Consider the following 19,326-nt stretch of genomic DNA (forward strand, 5'->3'; position numbering starts at 1 on the left):
CGCCCAGAGTGCCGCTCAGGAGTCCACTCTGACCATTAGTTCGGAGCCGACTGCGCTAACCGGGGACGAACGGTTGGACGCCGCCCCAGGAGCCGCAATCTCTATGGCGATAGAGCCGAATACCAGCCTAGTCCTTTGCAAGGCCCGTGACTCCAAGGTGTCGGACTCTGTTCCGGACTCCGAATCTTCCACACCCCTTCCGATCGAACCCGATTGGGCTCCGATCATGGAGTTCACCGCCGCGGACGTCTTTCAGCACTCGCCCTTTGGCGATATCCTGAACTCACTAAAGTCTCTCTCTTTGTCAGGAGAGCCCTGGCCGAAGTACGGTCAGCATGGTTGGAATACGGACAATGAAGAAATTCGATAACCCACCCACCACCCACTTTGTAGCCACTGTTGACGATTTAACTAACATGCTCGACTTTGACTCCGGAGACATCGACGGTATGGACACCGATGAAGGAGACGACCAAGAACCAACACCTATAGGGAACTAGAAAGCCACCTCGTCATATGACATATACATGGTGGACACCCCCAAAGCAGGGGATGGCGAGGAAAAAACGGAGGATGACCCCTCCAAGAAGCAACCCAAGCGCTGACGTCAGCGGTGCCGCTCTAAATCCCGCCAAAGCAAGAACGGCGAATCTGGCACCGGAGATAACAACACGCCGGACAGTGCCGAAGATAACCCCCTCCAACAGGATTCAGTGCAGGAGGACGAAAGAGCCAGCCCTCATGAGAGAGCGGCCGATAGAGAGGTTGAGGACGACAACTATATGCCTCCCTCCGAAGACGAGGCAAGCCTCGACGACGACGAATTCGTCGTGCCAGAGGATCCCGTCGAACAAGAGCGTTTCAAACGCAGGCTTATGGCCACGGCACGTAGCCTCAAGAAAAAACAGCAGCAGCTTAGAGCTGACCAAAACTTGCTAGCCGACAGATGGACCGAAGTCCTGGCGGCCGAAGAGTATAAACTCGAGCGCCCCTCCAAGAGCTACCCAAAGCGCAGGCTGCTACCCCAACTTGAGGAGGAAGCAACTAAACCTACATCACCAGCGTACGATGCGCCCGATCGGCCACCCTGTGGCCGCGACAGAGAGGCCTTCAGGCCCTCGACCCAAGCCGCACCCCGGCACCGCTCAAAATATGCCAGAGTATGGGGAGACACAACAGACCTGCGAGACATATTGGAGAACAAGGCAAGGCAAGCAAGATCGATCTATGGATCGCATGGGCGCCCCGCATCACGTGATGATAACCGTCACACCGGATATGATAAATACGGCCAGGCCGAATACAACAGACCAAGCTCATTCGAGGTGCGCTGCGATATAGCCCAGTACAGGGGCGCCGCACACCCACTATGCTTCACAGACTAAGTAATGGATCATCAAATCCCCGAGGGTTTTAAGCCCGTAAACATTGAATCATATGACAGCACAACTGATCCCGCGGTATGGATCGAGGATTATCTCCTTCATATCCACATGGCCCGCGGTGATGATCTACATGCCATCAAATACCTCCCGCTCAAGCTTAAAGGACCAGCGCGGCATTGGCTTAATAGCCTGCCAGCAAAGTCAATTAGTTGCTGGGAGGACCTAGAATCCACATTCCTTAACAGCTTCAAGGGCACTTATGTGCGACCACCAGACGCCGATGACCTAAGCCACATAATCCAGCAGCCAGAAGAATCGGCCAGACAATTCTGGACACAGTTCCTAACCTAGAAAAATCAAATAGTCCACTATCCGGACGCCCAGGCCCTTGCAGCCTTCATGCACAATATCCGAGACGAATGGCTTGCCCGACACCTGGGACAGGAAAAGCCGAAATCTATGGCAGCCCTTACGACACTCATGACCCGCTTCTGCGCGGGCGAAGACAGCTGGCTAGCTCGTAGCAATAACATAACCAAGAGCCCTCGTAATTCGGATACCAAAGACAACAATGGCAGGTCACGTCGCAACAAGCACAAGCGCCGCATTAACAGCGACAATACCGAGGATACGACAGTCAACGCCGGATTCAGAGGCTCTAAACCCGGTCAGCAGAAGAAGCCATTCAAAAGAAACCCTCCGGGCCCATCCAACTGAGACCGGATACTCGACCGCTCATGCCAGATACACGGCACCCCCGAACAACCAGCCAACCACACCAACAGGGATTGTTGGGTGTTCAAGCAGGTAGGCAAGTTAAGTGCCGAAACCAGAGACAAGGGGCTGCATAGCGATGACGAGGAGGAGCCCCGGCCGCCGAACAATAGAGGACAGAAGGGATTCCCCCTGCAAGTGCGGACGGTGAACATGATATACGCAACCCACATCCCCAAGAGGGAACGAAAGCGTGCTCTCAAGGACGTCTATGCGTTGGAGCCAGTCGCCCCAAAGTTCAACCCATGGTCCTCCTGCCCGATCACATTTGATCGAAGGGACCACCCCACTAGCATCCGTCACGGCGGATTCACCGCATTGGTCCTAGACCCAATCATTGACGGATTTCACCTTACCAGAGTCCTCATGGACGGCGGCAGCAGCCTGAACCTGCCTTATCAGGATACAGTGCGAAAAATGGGTATAGATACCTCAAGGATCAAACCCACAAAGACAACCTTTAAAGGTGTCATACCGGGTGTAGAAGCCAGCTGCACAGGCTCAGTTACACTCGAAGTGGTCTTCGGATCCCCGGATAATTTCCGAAGCGAAGAGTTAATCTTCGACATAGTCCCATTCCGCAGTGGCTATCACGCCCTGCTCGGACGAACCGCATTTGCAAAGTTCAATGCGGTGCCGCACTACGCACATCTCAAGCTCAAGATGTCAGGCCCTTGCGGAGTCATCACGGTAAATGGAAACACCGAACGCTCTCTCCGAACGGAGGAGCACACAGAGGCCCTGGCGGCGGAAGTACAGAGCAGCCTCTCAAGGCAGCTCTCCAATCCGGGTATCAAACATCCGGACAACGTCAAGCGTGCCCGAAGCAACCTACAACAGAGGCGGCCGGCACGATCTGAGCAAGCATAGCAGTGCGGCCCCAACCCCAGCCCTCGTCAGATGGTGCTATCGGTACCACGCGTACATAATTACACTTTGAAAATACCATGGGCATAATGGGAGGGGCACAACTACGGCACGCCCAGAATGCGGCTCAACCGCACTTAGGGGCTCCCTATTCGGCCGTTTTCCTTTTTTATATACTTTCAGGACCCAACTACTCAGAAGGCCTGTCCGGCAATACACTCGCCGAACACACGATGCAACAGCCAGGGTGAGGACAAGCCGCGTCGAATGTCCAGGTGGCCTCTATAACGAGTTAAATACCTGTTTTTACTTACAAAACCCGCAGCTTGCCCCTGGAGGGGGACATGTAAAATAATCCCATCTCTCGCTTATCGCACTATTTCTATCATTCTGCTTTCATAGCAGCCCCTTAATAATAAACAATACATAGCTTCTATCTATTATTGTATTCCTTATATATATATATATGTTCAGTCATGACATTATGCAGCCATACACTTTGGTACGGCCAATACACTAGGGGCTTAAGTACCCCATAACATGGTGTGAGAAGACCGGACACTCTCATGAGTGCGGCACCCCGAACTTATAGCACTATATGCATCGGCCCTGAATCATGTCTTTGGTCAATAGTTGGGTTTGCCCGGCTCCCATGTTTTGGTACCTTACGTTCCGCATTGTTGGCTAAGGTAGCGCTGAGAGAACTACTGCGATTGTGCCCCAGTTGAGCTGGGTTAACACCTCAGTAGAGAAACCTAAAACTAACTGTCATGATAGTGCGAGAGACCGGTCGCTGTTCGCGAGGTTTTTCGAGTCCTTAAAGACTTATGCCGCTTAGAGCGAGGAACCGGACTTATCCGGCCTAGGCGTGGATAGCGCCCCGAACTCGGTCTTCTAAATACTAGGGGCTTCGCCGAAATTTAAAATTATAGAATTATATGGCTAAGTGAGAGTGATAAAGCATCATAAGTCCGATGGCCTGGTTCATTGTGCTGAGCGCCACCCTAGATGGACCCAAGAATGGGAACAAGAGCGCTCAGGTTTATCCCTAACACCCCAGCACTCGTGGCATGGGGGTCGAAGCCGACGACTTGCATCTCTCAGATTTGATAACGGCCGCACAGAAGGTAATATTTTAAATTAACAAGCATTGCTTAACGCATATGAACAAAGTTTTCAGCGTACAGGATAACAGATGCGAGCCAACTCAAAAATTACATCTTTGGAGCATTCGTCCGCTATATGGCGAGCACCATTCAGGACACCCTTATAATACATCTCGGGCGTGCGATACTCCTTGCCCGGCGGTGGCGCATCCGTCAAAAGCTTCTCAGTGTCCAGCTTGCCCCAGTGCACCTTAGCACGGGCAAGGGCCCAACGGGCACCTTCGATGCAGTCGGAGCGCTTGACGACCTCAATCCACGGACACGCGTCCACCAGCCGCCGCACCAGACCGAAGTAGCTCCCAGGCATGGCTTCTCCAGGCCACAGCCGAGCTATGAGGCCCTTCATGGCCTGTTCGGCCACCTTGTGGAGCTCGACCAGCTGCTTCAGCTGGTCGCTCAGGGGCACCGAATGTTCGGCCTCAGCATACTGAGACCAGAACACTTTTTCCGTCGAGCTCCCCTCTTCGGCTCGGTAGTATGCGGCGGCATCAGAAACACTACGGGGCAGATCGGCGAACACTCCTGGAGAGGTCCGGATTCGGGTAAGTAGCAGATAATTAACTTTTATATTCTTGCTTTGCATAAAGAATGCCTTACCCGCCGCTATTTTCTTCATCGCCTCGATCTCCTGGAGGGCCTTCTGGGCTTCGGCCTTAGCGTTTTTGGCACTCTCAAGAGCCAAGGTGAGCTCGGACTCTCGAGTCTTCGAGTCATGCTCCAAACTCTCGTGTTTTTCCATGAGAGCCTGGAGCTCTTGCTGCACCTCCGCCACCCGCGCCTCCTGCTTCTCTCGCTCGGCGCGCTCCAGGGCCGCACTGTTTTCGGCCTTGGAGGCCGCCTCCTTCAGGGTCGCCACCTCGGCTGTGGCCCCTGCAACATTTAAGTTGGTTCTGTCATTATTTGCAACCAAGTATTTCTATATACATTTACATGCGGTATAACATACCCTCCTTGTCCTCGAGCTACTTATTGGCACGGCCGAGCTCGTTCTTGGACCGCTCGAGGCTTCCCTTCAATGCATTGACCTCCACAGTCAGTGCGGCATAGGTCAGTAGCGCAGCCTGCATTCCCATATCGACATATTTTTATTAGACTCCTGCGTACATCTTTTTAGATCCTCAGCTTGGCTTTTCTTTCCGAACGCCGAACCGAGCATCAGGGGCTACTGTCTATGCGGTAACATTTTTATATGTTTTGAGGACATACCTCAAAGCCTGTTAACAGACTGGTACGGGCTTCTGTCAGCCCGCTCTTGGCGGACTGAACCTTTTGAATCACCGCACTCATGACAGTGTGGTGTTCCTCGTCGATGGAGGCGCCGTTAAGCGCCTCCAGCAAATTGTTTGGCGCCTTCGGATGGACAGAGGTCGTCGGCGGCGTAGGCTTGCCCTTCTTATGAAGGCACCGCCTATCGGACTCTAGAACCGCTGGTGGTTCCAGAGCAGTGTCCGGCCCGGGGCCGGACTTAGACCCCTCCGGGGCTTTACCCCCTTTGGGCCTGGAATCCGGGAGGTCACCTTGAGGCGCCTCCAGGACCACCTCCTCCTGGTTCGGTCCCCTTCGGGACCCCACCTCGGCGTCATCCGCAGGGAGAGGGGAGGAGGCCGTCGGAAGTGAAGCGCTGTTCACATCCGACGAATTCAGGGAGCCACTCAACGAATCGCCGAGCTGAGCTCTGGGCGGACTGCATGATTAAAATTCGGCGTTAGACATTACCAAATAATGGAGGAGTGCCATGAGTCATTCGGGTAACCGAACACTTACGATTTTTCCAGGGGCTTGACCCTGGATGGCCATTCCTCCCCGTCGTCTTCGGCATCGGAGGCATAGTCCGGCGGAAGGTTCTTCCCGTTCTTGGACCCTCCGGCCTCCCCAGTTGGGGAGGCCTTCCTTTTCTTTCCTCACCCCGTTGGAGGGGGAGAGGCTACTTCTTCTTCTTCCTCCTCCTCGTCTTTCGAGGCGGAGGGTGCATCGGGGTTGCCGGGCGATGAATCCGACACCACCAGGTGCCGGGAGCTCTTTCGAGTCCCCGTGGCCTTCTTCTTGGCCTTCTTCTCCGGCACCACGTGAGGTGCTGGAACCAGCAGCCCCGTCAATCGGGCGTTCACTGGATCTTCTGGTAAGGGAGCCGGACAGCTAACCTGTCCGGACTTGTTCAGCCAGTCCTGTCAAAGGTAGGGGAGTTTAGATCCCGCATAGAGTCAGACTATGAAAGAAAAGAGTCCCGTAAAGGGTAGAATAACTTACCGTTGGCCCGACGCCGCGAGCTGAATCCGTGATCTTCGATAGCGGATGCGGGGGCCTCGGCGCCCTTAAACAGCACCTTCCAGGCATCTTCGTACGTAGTATCGAAGAGCCCTCTCAAGGCTTGGTGCTGTGCCGGATCAAACTCCCACAATTTGAAGGCCCGTTGTTGGCATGGGAGGACCCGGCGGATAAGCATGACCTGGACTATGTTGACGAGCTTGAGGTTTGATCATGGAAATCCATGCCGTAATAGAACATGAGCCCCCGGACGAACGGGTGAAGAGGAAAACCCAGTCCGTGGAGGAAATGAGGGAGAAAGACAGCCCTCTCATGAGGCCTGGGGGTAGGGATGAGTTGCCCCGCATCTGGAAGCCGGTGCGCGATGTCGTCCGACAAGTATCCGGTCGTCCTCAACTTTTTGATTTGCCCCTCCGTGACGGAGGAGGCCATCCATCTACCTCCCGCTCCGGACATGATTGGAGTAGGTTGAGGTGGGAAGTGCGGGCTTGGGCGTTGGAGCTCGAGCGCGCAGGGACGAATAAGCAAAGGAGGAAGAAGGCGCGAATGGAAAGGGCGGATTATTATCCCCTTATATGGGTGGCCAAAACTACGAGCCCCCACCGGCCTAATAAAACTCGCTTATCTCCCAAGCGCCGCGGTTAATGGCGCGGTTGGGTTACCCACGCCCGTATTGATGAGAATCCCGGAATAAGGGGACACGATCTCTGCTTTGACAAGACGTGCCAAGGAAACTGCCTCGCTAAACGCGCTGAGGTGGAACGGTAAAATGAATAAAGGCATGGCCGTGGCGTGAGGTCATGCCACGGAATACGTCAGCAGATTAGATTGGTGCAAATATTATTCTCTCTATGGTGGCATGTGGAACTTATTTTGCAGAGCCGGACACTATCCTGGTGTTCAACATCTTCTATGAAGTATTCGGAGGAGGAACCCACCTTGCAATGCCGAAGACAACTTGCGCGCCGAACTCGTCGTCATTGAAGCCTAGTTCAGGGGCTACTGAGGGAGTCCTGGATTAGGGGGTGTCCGGATGGCCGGACTATGACCTTTGGCCGGACTCCCGGACTATGAAGAATCAAGATTGAAGACTCCGTCCCGTGTCCGGATAAGGACTTTCCTTGGCGTGGAAGTCAAGCTTGGCGGTACGATATGAAGATCTTCTCCCATTGTAACCGACTCTGTGTAACCCTAGCCCTCTCCGATGTCTATGTAAACCGGAGAGTTTTTAGTCCGTAGCACGAACAACAATCATACCATAGGCTTGCTTCTAGGGTTTAGCCTCTCTGATCTCGTGGTAGATCAACTCTTGTAATACCCATACCATCAGTATTAATCAAGCAGGACTACGGTTTTACCTCCACCGAGAGGGCCCAAACCTGGGTAAAAAATCGTGTCCCTTGTCTCCTGTTACCATCCGCCTAGATGCACAGTTCGGGACCCCCTACCCGAGATCCGCCGGTTTTGACACCGACACCCGGGGTAAGCACCCGATCACTACCTTTCCCTAGACGACACTAACAAGGAGTCCACTCGTTGTTCCGTATCCTCACGATGTCCATCATACGAGACTCACTCGAAATCGTAACATCTGAGAGGGGACGCAACGGTGTATCCGGTGCCCTGTAAAAACAGTCATGGCCGCCCTACCTGGCACGACCCGTCCCGAGAGAGAGCACCAACTCTCCCCCGTCACTAGTAATGCGGGCTCCAAGCTAGTGTCGGCCTAGGTAATCAATAATGCCCTTTCCCATACAAGGGTAGAGTGGTTGCGCATGTAAGCATGGAATAACGGTCGCAACTTAAACCAATCCGTTTTGAAAACAATATACACTTGCCTCGGTACACCACTTCGTCATCAAGTGGCTACCCAACTCATCATCTCCCCCGGGCATAAGTGGCACCCGATGGGGTTTTCGAAAAGTCTTTTGAAATTACTTTGTCTCCATCATCGTGCATATCCCTGTCCCTTTTTGCGTAGCACTACTTAGCATCCTATCTACCCCCACCAGCATAACCCTCATAAGAAGGTAGGGTCATGCACAATGCAAGTATCAACGAGGAAGTACGGTGGCAAACCATCAAAGTGGTTACCACCTCATCATGATTCCATTGCAACAATAATATGGTGCTATATGACATGCATAAAAAGGGTTTCATAGACATGCTCAAAGGGCTACTTGCCTTGGTCTTCATAGTCTTCAAGTCCTTCTCCTTCTTCTTATCCAACTACTTCGTCAAATACAGGATCTATTTGTCGCAAAAGAAATGACGGAAAAATAAGGCAATAGTAAAACAGAAAAACCAAAGTGCTCAGAAAAATGTCAACTTATTTTTGGTAAATACTAGGGGGAAATCTATGAATGGGAAAATTACTAGTTATGGATTTGGAGTTGTAGAATAGGAGAAATGGATTTTCAGAGGGGAATATAAATGCTCAAATTTGTATTTAAATTTGAACAGTGCAGAAAAGTTTGATGGATATTTATGAAAGTTACACCATTAAATAGGTGGGATTTTTAGAAAAATATGGGAGTTGGAATCATTTAATTTGGATAAATATTTAATCCTGTGGAATTTTTGGAAAAGTGACAGAAAAAGAAAAGGAAAAATGGCACTGCGCCACTGGGCCAGAAAGGCCACAGTGCAGCAGGCCCAGAGGGGATTCAGCCCGCGCGAGGCTGCCACGTCGAAGGCGTAAAGGCAAAATATGCCTTCAGCCGTCGAAGCGAAATGGTTCACGCACGCGTGTGTTTTAAACCTGACAAGTGGGGCCCACTCGTCAGTATGTGAGGCTGACTGACGGGCCCCACGGTCGTCGTCTTCAACCTCGGGCCAGAGAGGGAGGCGAGCTCACCGGCATCGCTATGGTCGTCGGCGAGGGGATCCGAGGGAACCTGCGTGCTCAGGGTGGAGTCGTCATTCGGGTGGAGGTGGAGGCGGTCGCCGAAGTGCAGGGGTTTGCCGGCGATGAGGAAGCCGGCTGAAGGGACTTGGGAGGAGCCTGGTTAGCTCGTTCCGAGAAGCAATAGGAGCGGGAGAAAGAGGGGAATGGGTCAGTGAGGTCTGGTGGTTCTAGATCGAGCAAGAGCGGGGGCGGAGAGGGGCTGTACCGCGAGATCAACGGTCGACCGAGGCGGCGGAGCTCCGGTCTTTCCCGAGCATAGAATCTCTCCATTGATTGGGTGGTGCGGGCGCGTGCTTGGGGGTGTGAGAAGGAGGTGGATGCCAAGAGAGAGACCTGGGGCAAGCTTTTATAGCCGGGCACCGGTCCACCATAGACTCGTGCGCCGGCGAGGTCACAGGCGAGACCAGAGGTCGTGAGGGCACACGTGAGTGAGTCTGGGCCGTTCGTGGATGAGGTCTACGACCAGGAGAATGAAGAGAGCGAGCGGGGGAGGGCCAGAGGCTGCGCGCATGTGAGTTTGCTCATTAAAGCTCTCGGGTGGCCGGCGCGCATGCGAGCTGGGGCGAGAGGAGGGAGAAGGAGGAGGGGGACAGAGGCGTGGTGTGCTGCGGACGTCGAGGAGCATCGGCTGGCGTGAGGGGGAGAGCCGAGGTGGTCAGAGGCGGTTGGAAGGGGGCGGCTACAGTGCGGGAGCGCACTGTAGTGCGCTCCAGAGCGCCCAAATGGCCGGCATGGCCATTTTCTATGCAATTTGTCACGGCCAAAGATGTCTGGTAGCTCTAGGGGGGAGTAAAGAAGTGGGAGATGCCCTTGGATGCCCTGGGTGGGCAGTAGGAGAAGAGAGAGATAGAAGAAGAGGGAGAGAGGGGCTGTCCAGGGAGGTAAATGGGGGTTTTTACCCCTCAATCATTGAGCTTTGGAAGAGGGGGAGCTACTGGAGGTTGCTGGTGATCAGGTTCAGCTGTGGTAAAAATGTGGAGTCAAGGAGATTACTGTAGGGGGGTGGAACCAGTGACTTTTTGCAATGACTAGAAGGTGTTTGATGCAAATTTGGGTCAGCAAATGAACTCCATTTGGCATGAGACTCCACAGGGTGCAATGGCACATATAATTAGGGACTTCCACCAATTTGGAGCTTATTTGGGCAAAGTTGCCAATGCAACTTTTCTAAACCCTAGAAATTAGCAGAAATGAACTTGTGTAGATCTAGTTGAGAAAATCACTTCTCCTTGATGCACCACTTGGTGTAGTGCCCTCATTTGGCCATGTGAACATGCTCACCAAATTTGGGATCAAGGAGAGAAAGTTTGTAGTACAAAGTTGTTCAAATTTGATTCTGGTCAGAGAGGGTTTTGGGGCATTTTGGTGAACCAAAATGACCTTGATTGACATGAGGTTTTGCAAGGTGATCACAATGTGCATTTGTGACTTGCTGGATTTTCCTTGGATTTTTACGAAAATATTTCCTGTAGAAATATTTCAAATCCTTGAAATGGGCAGAAATGGTTTTGGGAGGTTTTGTCCAATATTTTTAACATGACCATGTGTTGAAACTCTTCTGTATGGACAATATATGTCCTATGAGTTTCCCTCCATTTTGTCAAAATATTTTTGAAGTATTAAAATAATTTTAACCTATTAAAGACCATTTCTGGCCTAAAGAAAAAGCTTTTAAATAAAATATGAAAATAACTTTTAAAATTATATTTTTGTGGTTTATGGGAATACTATATCTAATAGGTTTCAAATATACTCTTTTAAATATTTTTCATACCCCAAATCAAGTACTTGCAGTGCAAACCTCAATTCAGGGGGTTTTGGAAAACTAATTTTTGAAAATACTATTTGGCCAAATTATTTTTGTAAGAAAATATTATATTGCACTATACACATGGCATGATCATTGGGCAGAAGTTTGGGGCAAAGAGATGAAGTACAGAAGGTGGAGTAGTTGACTTTAAAGAGCACTTGAAAAACACAGAGAGAAAACCAACTCCAAATAAAAGCCAAATAATGCAAAAGTTTTTGTCAAACCACACTTTATCATGATTTATTAGCTTAAGTGTTGTGGCATGAAAATCAGGGTGTGACACAGTGAGAGGTCGCGTCGCCCTGACTTGCCATCAATGTGGAGCGGCGGGCTCAGCTGGCGCCGGGCAGGAAGCGCTCGCGAGAGGGGGCAGGGTTTTTTGTTGGGCCAAGAAGGTCAGAAACCAACTTGAGATCGGTCCGGACGGGGAAATATCATGTGCTCCCATACTCTGCATATGACACTAGTCTATGTTACTACTCCCTCCTTTCCGGTTTATAGAGATGTTTACAGTAACATAGTAATATGTTACAGTGCTAAGCCTCCCACGTAGGCATAAAATATGATGTGGCACCAATAAACTAAGCACCTATGCATTGAAGACTTGAGTTACTAAGCCATTTATTGCACTTAGCACCTCATCTAAAGAGCATTAATAGTATAGCCAGCTGCTGGCTATAAGCCAGTGCCATGTCATCTACAGCCCATCTTATAGTCAATATGTACAATAGTAGATCAAAAGAGTGTACTACTACTTTTTTGTTCTGTGGCCCACCTTTCATTCTCACAAAGTGCCTAGGAGCACGTGCTAGAGCTGGCTCTTCATGAAGAGCCCGCTTACCTTCTCTCTCCTCTTCTCTTTCCTCCAACTAAGCAGAAATATACTATAGTTTATTCCTTATAGCCCGCTGACTCGGCTCTATTGTACTTGCTCTAAGCACATCTAAGCACTTACTAGCACCCCCTTGACCATGGACCTTGACGGTGTACGTCACCTTGCGTCTCATAATTTTCCTCATCATCATCTGAGTCCTAGAAGATCTCACCCACATCATCATTAGCATGCAGCCGCCTTGATAGACAACGTGCGCAGAAGGAGTAGAGGCGACTGGGGACGCACCACCACCACGTCGTGGGCACTCCATATGTTCTCGTGTGCGTGCAACGTGCGAGTTTTTCCATCGGTGCTAGCTCTAAGGACGAGGTTGCGGCCATCTTCGTCTCCGACTAGTAGTTGAGCAACGACGGCAAAGAGGTGCTGCAAGAGATGCGTATGCACCGTTGCGTGCGAGCTTCGCCGTAGCACGATGAACCGGACGTCTCCGCGGATGGCGCACACCTCCATGCAGTCGAGTGTGTGCGCATGCATGTGTTATTCACGTGCATTCTGCGGCCGAGCGTGTGTGCATGCATGTCTGGTGTACGTGCGTTGTGTGCTCCATGTTGTGTGCGTATGCGCATGAGTTGGATCGGAAGGAGTTAGTGCGTTGGCTTGTTTACATGCGTGGCTGCATGCGTCCTGTACATGCGTGGCTTGTTGCGTGGTTATCAATAATTCAATATAAACTACTCCCTCCGTTCCTAAATATAAGTCTTTCTAGCCATTTCAAATAGACTACAACATACGGATGTATGTAGACATATTTTAGAGTGTAGATTCACTCATTTTGTTTCGTATGTAGTCCCTTATTGAAATATCTAAAAAGACATATATTTGGGAACGGAGGGAGTATAAAACATCTTCAACTGCATCTTGATGTATCGTTTCTAGTGGTTAGCGAAAAGTTCATGTTCTTTTAGTTGTTTCTAGGTGGGCAGGCGGCAAAAAATAGGGGAAAACACGCAAGGTTCCTTGCAGACGCTACACCGCGAGGTTCCTTGCTCCTCCTCGGTCGTCGGGAATCTATGCTCTTCAACTCTTTTCTTTTACGTGAGCTTTGTTCATCCTTTTCCCAACAAGAGAGACATCTAGCATCAAGGTGCACGTATCATGCAAGAAAATGGAGATAATCAGATAAGCTGAGCGTAAGTGAGTCGTGCGGGGGGGAGCGGGGGGAAACCCTTTTTCGTAAGTGAGTCGTGCACTTCGATGGCACCTACGCAATATTTTTTCTCCTTGATGGCACGTGAATAGTGCACGTACTCAACGACGGAGCACGGGATGGTAGCAATGAAATGGTCAGCCCTTTTTTGGAGAGAGTACGTACTACTAGTAAATAACTTTGATGTGCCCCGTCAACTCGCAGAACAACGAGAAGCTTGATTACGCCTTATCCCTCGCCAACGCGTGCGCGGTGGCTCGCAGCACGAGGAGAAACTTTTGTACAAGCGGTGGACATGCAGCAGTTCATTTGGTGTTAGATTGCCAGAAGCACTACTGTAGAACCATGGACTTCCGGAAGAGGCGAAGAGCCAAGCACAAGGTCACCTACTAACCTTAGACTAGGCGTAGTGGGAGTAACATAAGTAGGGGTACCTTCTTTTTTTTATTCTAGAAACAACCACAAGCGAATATCAAGGTGCTGGTTATGTAGAACAAATTTCCTGCAGTCCGTGCTCAGCCCTCCTCTATCTCTCTTCTCAGCCAGCCAGCGGATGCGCGGAGCCCATCGTCTGTTTGCTCACATGCGGCCCCACATGTCAGTGAAAACGCAAGAGGATCCACTGAACCTGCACATCTTTCACCTCGACATGCTGGCGATGAAAAACAAATCCAATAAAGATCTTTGTTGGCCGCTTTTGGAGTTACTCAAGAGTAGTAAGATTCTATTTATAGTTTAACCCAAGATGCACATCTCGTGGCTTCAACTACCACTCCATTTTCTTTCATGACACGACCTGGATGCTGGATGTCCCACGTGTCGGCAAAAGGAGGAAGAACCCGACCAAATCTTCGGTTGTGCTCTCGAATTAGACTAGTTGTGCTAACTTAAAAATTTTATTGTGTACTCCCTCCGTTCCAAAATACTTGACTTTCATTTGTCCAAAAATGGATGTACCTATATACTAAAACATGTCTAGATACATATATATTTTGACAAATAGAAGGCATGTATTGTGCAACGGAGGGAGTAGAATGGATGCAAGTTTTTGTATTGGGAAGAAGAGTACATCCATATATTGATAGAGCATTGGAGTTGGCCTTACAAGTGGGACCACAGTTGAGGAAACCGACTATTGGCAAACCCCCACCTCGCCCGCCGCGCGATGGCTGAGTTAGAGAAACGATGAGGTTGAAGAGATTGCTCTAGCACGGACTCCAAGAAATATGATGTCATATGGAAGTCGTGCTGGTGGCGTGTGCCGTACTCCTGGATGTGAATGCTTGTTCTGGCCCATGCCACCGTACTACTCCTAATACTTACTATATAGTACTAGTATCGAGGATTCGAGGTGCTGGTTACGTACAATATGGCTACAGTAAAAACACCCGCACGACGCGCGAAGCATGTGAAGCTAGTACAAATAGTGTACTACTATTGTTGATTGGCCTCATCCGATAACATGTTGCAATGCACGTACAATTATGTATTCCAAAAATATTTTTTTGCCTCGTCGCACCACTCACTCACAGAAGCAACTCGAAAGCCATTCATAAATTTAGTAAGTTTATCACATGCATATCATCTTATTACATACAACAGGTCATCAACCCACATCGACAACGAGGATACATTATAAATACTAAAGCTTTCACCACACAACAAATAACAAGCAATGAAATGAACTTCAACTCAACCATTCCTCGGTGTTGGAAACGCTTGCTTTGAACCACGAGTGATTCTCTGGGACGGGGCATCTATTGTCGATCTCGAGACCAACGCATGACTGATCATCCAGGCTGAAGCGGCCTCCTATATCAGTACCAGGGTAGGGAACCACGCTAATGTTCGAGGTATAGACACAGTTGCTTCTCATAAATAGTGCTAGTAACATTGTGTCAACAGCAGTTGGATCGCCTTTCACCATCATCGAATAGTTTTGTCCAAGGAAGAGAGAGTTTTCTCCAAGACTATCAATTCTGTACCAGGGAGAAGGTGTTGGCACTAGCACACTAGTATCCATCCCGAATACCATGCAACGGGTGTTGGAATAGGTCCGGAGAGTGCGACCATGGGAGACTACACCTGCTTCCTTAGCAGTCACATCATCAGTGGGCTGTATACACACGAGAAGATGTGATCCATCGGAATTAGTTGCCAGACGCCAAAGAGTATATGGGCGCTGCTTGTCCTCATGCTCGTGATCATCACCATCGTCATCTCCCCCTTGGTTATAAAAATTTTCAAGTATAGGTGGTGGAATGTTCACAGGACCTTGGAAACACAAGAAGAAGGTTAATTAGTAAAGGGAAACTTGCTAACCCACATGCATGTGGATGAAAAATTTATAATTACGGTGGAAGACAAACATACCGAAATCATAACAATTCCATGCAAAAACAGTGCCACGAGTGGTGGCAGCAAACACAAGGCCCTCGTATTGAATTGCATCACAGTACTCATGCATGTACAGAAACTGATTTTTGAGCAATGTCCATCGAGTCAAACCAGCAAGGACGGTAACAAGCTTGTCAAAGATAGCAACAACTTCATACTTGTTGTAATTCCAAGAGCGGTTGGGAACTCGAGAAATTGCTATCTTCCGTAGAAGACAGTCACCATGATTGTATTTGAACGTGCGTACAATACCGGTGTTCTCAACCTCTGGGCAGTCTGCTGAGATTTTTGGAAGTGGAACCCGGTCACGAGTGTACAGATTCACAACTTCCCACTCGCAGTTGGACCCAATGTAAACAACCCAATCTCCATTTGCGCCTGCTCAAGCCTTGCCCTCAAGCGATGGCATCTTAACATCATACGTATCATTATCAAGCGGCATCAACTTGCACAGGGCGAGGTCTCCGTCGTGACGGCGCCAGTCGCCAGGGTCACGACGAAGAAGATAGGGGAGATCAAACCGCTCCTTGACTCTTGGGTTCCTTGTAATGATGTTATTAGTTGAGTCAAGAATGGGCTTCAACGAACCTGCCATGCTAGCTGAGGTGATGACGTCGCACCGATCAATGAGTTCCTCCACCACGTCATCTTTCAGATTGGGGCAAGAATAACGGGGTCGTTTCCGTCCTGTTCCCTCCATGGAGAAGACTATCAAACAATGGCAGAAGAAAGGGTGAAGGGCTGAATGAAAATGGAGGAGGGAGAGGAAGAGCGTGTGACAGCAATTCCAAATTGAGAGGGAAAGGCGAAGAGTCGGTGGACGGTTGCCAATTTGCCACGGTTCACGAAGGGGCGCTGTCGGTGTCAAAACCGGCGGATCTTGGGTAGGGGGTCCCGAACTGTGCGTCTAGGCAGATGGTAACAGGAGACAAGGGACATGATGTTTTTACCCAGGTTCGGGCCCTCTCGATGGAGGTAAAACCCTACTCCTGCTTGATTAATATTGCTGATATGGGTAGTACAAGAGTTGATCTACCACGAGATCAGAGAGGCTAAACCCTAGAAGCTAGCCTATGGTATGATTGTCGTTCGTCCTACGGACTAAAACTCTCCGGTTTATATAGACACCAGAAAGGGCTAGGGTTACACAGAGTCGGTTACAATGGGAGGAGATCTTCATATCGCATCGCCAAGCTTGCCTTCCACGCCAAGGAAAGTCCTATCCGGGAACGGGACGAAGTCTTCAATCTTGTATCTTCATAGTCCAGGAGTCCGGCCAAAGTCATAGTCCAGCCATCCGGACACCCCCTAATCCAGGACTCCCTCAGTATCCCCTGAACCAGGCTTCAATGACGACGAGTCCAGCGCGCAAATTTGTCTTCGGCATTGCAAGGCGGGTTCCTCCTCCGAATACTTCATAGAAGATGTTGAACACAAGGATAGTGTCCGGCTCTGCAAAATAAGTTCCACATACAACCGTAGAGAGAATAATATTTACACAAATCTAATCTGCTGACGTATTCCGTAGTGTGACATCACGCTACGGCCAAGCCTTTATTTGAATCGTTTTACTGTTCCACCTCAGCGCGTTTAGTGAGGCGGTTTCCTTGGCACGTCTTGTAAAAGCAGAGATCGTGTCCCCTTATTCCGGGATTCTCATCAATACGAGCGTGGGTAACCCAACCGTGCCATTGGTATGACTTCTTAATTGAAAGTGAGTGCCAAACAGTCACGGGGAGGGCTCTTGGTATTCAACCTCTTTATAAAGAGACCAAGGCTCGACTCCTTTCTTTCAATCCAATCAAATCCGCCCCTCGCCTCGAGTTCCAACACCCAAAGCTCCAGATTCAGGCGCTTCGGACCTTCGATGATGTCCGGCTCCGACCTCCAAGGCCGGTGGATGCCTTCCTCCGTTACGGAAGAAGACGTGCGAAAGCTGAGAGATGCCAGGTATCTAACCGGTGAAATCTCGCATAGGCTGCCTGCTCAAGGGCAGGCTATTCCCACTCCCCAGCCCGGTGAGAGTGTGGTGTTCACATCTCACTTACTTCGGGGGCTAGGCTTCCCGATTGATCCCTTTGTGAGGGGGCTCATGTTTTATTACGGGCTGGAATTTCACGACTTAGCTCCGGAGTCCATCCTCCAAATCTCATTGTTCATTGTCGTGTGTGAGGCCTTCCTCCATATTAGTCCTCACTTCCGACTGTGGCTTAAAACCTTCAAGGTAGAACCGAAGATGATCGACGGGTAGCACGCTGAGTGCGGAGGGGCTATTATAAGCAAGATTGCCGACGCTCCATGGCCCGAGGGCTCTTTTCAAGAGGAGTTCGGCTTATGGCAACGGGACTGGTTTTACATCATAGCCCCCAGGGGCACCACATGGGTGGCGCCACCTGCTTTTCGCTCGGTTCCCCCACCACGGCTAGCATCATGGGTCAATAAAGGGCTTAACTAGGGGCCGTCCAAGGACGTGCCCTTGCTGCAGGGCCACATTCGAGATCTCCTAGAAAGAGATATCAACCTGGCGGTAGTGGCGCAGGTTATGCTGATTCGCCGCATACTGCCCTGCAAACGTCGCCCCCTCCGCCTGTGGGAATTTAATCTGGAAGGACTGCGAGCCCTCCAACACTTTATGGGCACGACGCCCGTGGAGATGTACAAATTATTCTTCGGATCACAAGCAATGTGTCCGGACTTGTTCGAGGACGCAGGTCTGAGCTGCAATCGCCCGGACACTCAAGTAAGTAGCCCTATACCCGGACACGCTATCCGTACATTTATCATAACACTGCCCTTAAAAGAGTTGTCCTTCAAACATGAGTGAATAGCGAAAGCAAAGCTTATCAGGTGTACGGCCCCCCTCCCTGAGACCACGCCGGATCCCGTGTTGACCAGGATGCTAGAGATTGCGCCTTTGGAAGAAGGCGAAGAGGGGAACAAAGAAGCTACCGCCTCTGTGAAGTAAGCTGTCAGGAAAGGAGGAATCGAGAATTCCTCTATCCAGGGAAAGAAGAGGACCGCCTCTGAAGACCCGGAGGCGATGGCCTCAAAGCGGGGGAAGAAAAAGTCTTCGTTAGAGGGTCCGACACCGGAGGGTGCTCCGGCCGCATTGTGCCCCCGAGGGGATCAGCTCTCCAACGAGCCGTAAGTAAAGAGGGGGTTTTAAAATGAGTGATATCCCTATTTTCTTTCTAAGGAAGATAACCAAAATTTTACCTTGCAGTTCGGATCTCAACCCTTCTCAGCAGAGCTCATCTTCCGGGGATCTCCGTCCAGAGATGATGGAGAGCGAAACGCCTCCCCCAGCTGTACCATCTTGCGAGGCTGGCGACCCCGAGGTGTCGTCTCGGAGGATTTCTCCAAATCCGGACTTTGAAAAAGGTCATCGGGCTAGTCCGGCACCTTTAGGTGCACGGTCGAAGGGGCTGCAGGGTCTGCTCGGGCGAGCGTCTATCTCAGAAGAACACCGTGTGTTGATGAACATGGTGATTAGAAGGATTTCATCCCCGGAAAGCAGATTGTACGAGGCCGCCAGGAGTTTACTGGCAGGTTTTGAGGTACGCGAAAAGATGTACCTTTTGATAGATTCGCATATATAAAATGCGCCCTATATAAATAGTAGCCCCTGAGACTCTGTGTGTTGTCAAAAATGATGGCGCACAGAGGATCACAATCCCAGGTATAATATGTCGCCTTTCCTATGTAGGTGGCG

The sequence above is a fragment of the Triticum aestivum genome, chromosome 3B (assembly GCF_018294505.1).
Source record: "Triticum aestivum cultivar Chinese Spring chromosome 3B, IWGSC CS RefSeq v2.1, whole genome shotgun sequence".
Lineage (NCBI taxonomy): Eukaryota > Viridiplantae > Streptophyta > Magnoliopsida > Poales > Poaceae > Triticum > Triticum aestivum.